Here is a 6000-nt window from a genome sequence, read left to right as displayed (position 1 = left end):
GGAGAGGATGTACAGTGGAGAGATACAAACGTTTGTATATCAGCTAGGTGACTGGTATCATAGCAATTACCTTGCACTCAATGTCAGTAAGGCCAAAGAATTGACTGTTGAATTCAGTAAGGGTAAGGTGAGAGAGTGCACACCAGTCATCAGAAGTGGAAAGAATGAGCAATTTCAATTTCCTGTGTCAGTATCCCTGAGGATCTATCCTGGCCCCAACATATCAATGAAGCTACAAAGAAGGCATGACAGCACCTATATTTCATGAGGAGTTTGAGGAAATTTGGTTATGTTACCAAAGAGTCACAATTTTTTTTATATAGATTAGATTATGAGGACATGCAGTCCTCTTTTGTTGTCATTTAGTAATGCATGCATTAAGAAATGATACAATGTTCCTCCAAAATGATATCACAGAAAAACAAGACAAACCAAGACTGAAAAACTGACAAAAACCACATAATTATAACATATAGTTACAACAGTGCAAAGCAATACTGTAATTTGATAAAGAACAGACCATGGGCACGGTAAAAAAAAAGTCTCAAAGTCTCTCGAAAGTCCCATCATCTCACGCAGATGGTAGAAGGAAGAAAAATTCTCCCTGCTATGAGCTTCCAGTGCCGCAAACTTGCCAATGCAGCACCCTGGAAGCACCCGACCACAACCGACTCTTGAGTCCGTCCGAAAACTTCGAGCCTCCGACCAGCCCTCCGACACTGAGCACCATCTCTGCTGAGCGCATCAACCCCTCCCCGGCAACGGGCAATAGGCAAAGCCGAGGATTTGGGACCTTCCCCTCCGGAGATTCTCAATTGCACAGTAGCAGCGGCAGCGAAGCAGGCATTTCAGAAGTTTCACCAGATGTTCCTCCGTGCTTCTTCACGTCCGTCTCCATCAAATCAGGATTGTGCACAGTACCTACTTACAAATATGATATCATTTCGGAGCGGCCGCGCGCGATGCGTCGCGCCATCTTTTCCTCCCCTCTTTTACAGGTGGAGAGTATGCTAACTGACTGCATCACCTTCTGTTATGGAGGTTTTTAGAGACGGGGGTTTGACTACACAGGATCAAAATAAGCTACAGAGTGTTGTAAATCTAAGTCAGTTTCATCATGGGCACTGGCCTCCGTAGTATCCAGAACATCATCAATGAGCAATGTCTCAAAAAGGCAGATTCCATCATTGAAGACCCCCATCATGCAGGACATGCCCTTTTCTCATTGCTACCATCAGGAAGGAAGATACAGGAGCCTGAAAGCACACATTCAACAATTCAGGAATAATTTCTTTCCCTCTGCCATCTGATTTCTAAATGGACATCAAACCCATAAACACTACTTAACTACTTATTTAACTATACACACACACACATATATATATACACTTACAGTAATTCAGTCTTTCTATTATGTATTTCATTGCCGCAAAGACAACAGATTTCACAACAGATGCTGGTGATATTAAACCTGCTTCTATTCTTTCTGGTCCACGTGCTAACCAATAATATGATCAAGGATGAAGTTCTGCAGGACTTTGAACAGCTGGTGTTAAAATTAAAAACAAGAGCACAATGGTTATTGCCTGTGGATTACAACTCAAGCCACATGCAACATACTGACTGTAAGGTAAGAGAGCTGAATGAATGGACTGAACAGGTCATTTCTGAATTAGGAGTGCATACATGGCAAGTGGGGTACCACAGGTATTAGCGCCAGCCTGCAGCTGTTTGTCTGTATTAATAATTCAGTCAAAGACATTCAAAGACAAGGTAGCTAGGTTAATTTATGACGTAAATCAGGGTGATCATGCAAATTGTGATGAGGATATAGACCAAGAAGCTAAATGAACAGACAGGGAGATAGCAAATAGAACATAAATGTGGAAAATATGAGGTCATCTACCATGGTCAGAATAATAGGCCTTCTTTATAAATGGTAAAATGTTCAAAGGTATTCCGTGTACCCTGCTGTCCTTGTATACAAATCACATGCAGATAGTGAAAGCAATTAGGAAAACAAAAATTAAGCAAGTTTTGTGAGGAAGAAGTGCAATGTCCTGGTAAGATTGCACAGCCTAGGACGGATAAGTGTGCTGAGCAGTAAAGGTTCACCAAGTCACCTTCTGGAATGTTGTAACATGAGATTGAACATCTATGCTTTCAAATCTCTTACTAACTCTTCCTTCAGTTAGTCCTGACGAAGGGTCTCGGCCTGAAACGTCAACTGTACCTCTTCCTAGAGATGCTGCCTGGCCTGCTGCATTCACCAGCAACTTTGATGTGTGATGCTCTCTAGTGTTAAGAATGAAAGGGGATCTCATTAAAATATACAAAAGCCTGACACAGCTTGACAGAATGGAATAACCTTTCCTTGGATGGTGTTTCTAACCCAGGGGTCACTGTCTCAAAATAAGGAGTTGGCTATCCAGGATTCATGAGAAGAAATTTCTTCATCCAAAGTTGTGGAGTTGATAGATCTTTTGGGTATTACTGGAATCAAAGGATATGTGATTAATGTAGGCATATGCTAAGCAGGAGAAAGACCATCCATGATCTTACAGGTAAAGGAACAATGGCCTTTTGTTCTCATGTTCTAAAGAGAATAGGATTGAAGGCCATAGTGGGAGGCAAAAGAGCTCATTATTGTTACGAGAGGCCAATGATAAATAAACACCCATGCAGGCCAGCTACTGCAGCTTTAACGTGCAGTCATCTTTCATTCCAAGACAGCAGTGATTTATCATCACATTCATTGGGCTTTGGCTATTTAAGTTGAGATCCTGTCTTCCCTTCAGGAAAATGTTTTAAAAATACTTTGGGAGAATTCAGGTTCTTATATCTGATATATCATATGGTATCTGGGCAAGTCTAATGATGACAGCACTGTTGTAGGCTGTATAGAAGGGGGTGATGAATCAGCATACAGGAGGGAGATTGAACATTTGGCTGAGTGGTGCAATAACAACCGCTCACTCAATGTCAGTAAGACCAAGGAATCAAGTAAGACCATCAGAGGTGGAGAGGGTCAGTAACTTTAAATTCCTGAGTGTCACGATCTCAGCAGACCTATTCTGGACTCATCATATAAATATCATTGCAAAAAAAGCACAATAGTGCCTCTACTTCCTCGGGAGTCTGAGGAGATTTGGCATGTCATTGAAAACCTTGGCAAACTTCTATAGATGTATGGTAGAAAGTGTGCTGACTGGATGCATTACTGCCTGGTATGGGAACACCAATGTCTAACTGGAAAATCCTACAGAAGGTAGTGGATTTGGTGAGTACACCATGGGTAAAAGCCTCCCAACCATGGAGCATGTCTACATGAAATGTTGCCATAGAAAACAGCATCCATCAATGATCCACACCAGCCAGGACATGCTCTTTTCTCACTGCTGCCATCAGGTAGAAGGTACAAGAGCCTCTGGACTTGCACCACCAGGTTCAAGAACAGTTACTACCCCTCAACCATCAGGGTCTTGAACAGAAGGGGATAGCTACACTCATTTAAAGACTCTGTTATATTGTTATTTTATGCTTGTTATTTATTGCTATGCATTTATGTCTGCACTTGCACAGCTTGCTTACAGTTTATAGTTGCTATGCCCACATAAAAAGAATCTCAAGGTTGTATGTGTTGTTATGTATATACTCTGATAATAAACTTTACTTTGAACTTGTTGGATATTTTACTTCAGCGTCATCTTTAGAAATATATTTACTTGTATTTTTTTTTGTGGATTTTGCTTCATACAAGTTACTTGCAACCTTGGTTTAAATATGCAACCTAACACCAAAGTATTTGAACATAACATGCTGAGATAGAAAATTTGAGGAAATGCACTTCTTACATCTCACCAAGCTGTTAGAATTATCAAGAGAAGTGCCCCCATCCTGCTGAGACCAAAGCAAGGATGGAGAGCGACAGCACTCACTGAAAGAAGCATGGCAAAGAACTTATCTCAATTGTCCTCACGCCATTCCACAACACCGTCCAGTCCATCTCTCTTAACCACAGACCAACAAGAGGCTGGTAATGGAAAACAACAGAGCAGCTGAAACAGATGGTTCTAAAATTTGGTAGAGTGAAAGTTCTGACTCAAATTCATTACAACCTCCTCAGGTGGAATACTAATGTGTCTAGGTATAGTTTATGCCTTCAAAGCGACAAGTTTTGTTGTATCTCCCATCTGCCAGAAGGAAAATCATCGCAAGGAGCTTGCTCACTGGCTTCTCCCAATGGTTGAACAGCTTTTTCACAAATTCAAATCCAAAGATCAGCTGTCTGATTATTCCAAGAAGCAGCAGTACCAACACGGAAGCTTTGTGAATATGATGGAAGGAATACGGTACACCACCTCCCATAACATTCCTATGGCAGAATCTGTAGAACAGATTCTTAAGCACCTCAATAACCACAGAAGTGGAATGGAAGCAAGTCATTGTTGTCCCCATAGGAGTGCTAATGAATATCTCACCTCAGTTTTTGATCTTTGCAATAAAGTAAATGTTCAGTTACATTTGCAGCAACTTGACAATTGAATCAATCTGTACCAACCTGCAGCAAAACCTAGACATTCAGACATGATCAATTATTAATGCTACACCAGTTCCAGGCAATACACTTAAGCACTTGCAATGAGTAAGCCTAACAACCTTTCCTGACATTCAATAGCATTAACTCACAAAGCTCCACCCCAACCCCTCCCCATCAGAGATTTATCTAGATTTGCCACATAAAATTTGTGGTCATGAGGTCAGAGCTGTGCGTTTTCTGCAGCAAGCAACTTAGTTTTGCACCAACTAAGGTACAAGTCGGGACTGTGATGGAACATGCCCATTTAACTGAAAAATACCAACTTCAAAAAGAACATAAGCAACAATGTAAAAGATGGCAGTTCATTGAATGTAGCCCACCCACCATTCTAAACACTCATTCATTCCTTCCTCTACAATTGCACCCTGGTATTCTACAAAATAACTAGTTATTTGACAGAATTACTTAAGCAGCACCTTACAAACACATAACCTGATTCTCTTCCTTCATTGTCACAGACACATGGGAACACCACCACGTGCAAGTTCTTTTATAAGTCAAAACGCATTCCTGCACTATCACTGATTCTAAATCCCGGAATGTCCTACCCAACAGAATTAGCTTCACCAGACTGTAGCGGCTTGGCAGACCGCCTCATCAGCACCACAACAAGGACAGTTACAGATAGTCAAAAAAAAAATGCTGGTCATTCTATGATTGACCACATCCTGAAAAATAATAGTCTCCAACATAACTTAGTCAAGTTTACATTAGGTCGAGAATGGAAGCAGCTCGAGGGCCCTGTGATATTATGAGAAGATTCCTCATGGAACAAAACCATATCATTAATTTCATAAAGCTAATTATGTGCAATTGTTCAATTTACAGAGTCTGTTGAGGTAGTGGCTCTTTCACTGAATAATCCAGAGAATGTGAATTCACATCCTACAATGGCAAATTCAGAAGCGATTTCAGGGTTTTTTAAAAAATATAGAATTAAAAAGTTAGTAGCAGAAATTATACACCCCAGAAATCCTTTTCATTGTGTCTTGGCCTTAACATAAAAATCCAATTAACACACTTGCTTAAGGGAAACCTCTGCCTCCAACCAGCTAAATGTGGTACTGGAGTCACATATGATTATCTATTAATTACTCTTCAGAGAAACTGGAGAGAATAAATAAATGCTTAAGCTTGATAATGGCATCCACATTCCTAGAATGAGGAAAGAAACAACTTGCACATATTTTCAGTCCAACTGCGGTGCTGGAAATACAGATTCAGCTGCATTTGTGGGAAGATAAAAAGAACTAGCTTTTCAAGTCAAAGACAAGATTCTGCAGATGCTGAAAATCTTAAGCAACACAATGGAGGAACTCAGCAGATCAAGTAATAGTCATACTTTATTGATCCTGGGGGGAAATTGGTTTTTGTTACAGTTGCACCGTAAATGATAAATA

Source organism: Mobula hypostoma, chromosome 16, assembly GCF_963921235.1.
Source record: "Mobula hypostoma chromosome 16, sMobHyp1.1, whole genome shotgun sequence".
NCBI lineage: Eukaryota > Metazoa > Chordata > Chondrichthyes > Myliobatiformes > Myliobatidae > Mobula > Mobula hypostoma.
This window is presented reverse-complemented; position numbering follows the sequence as displayed.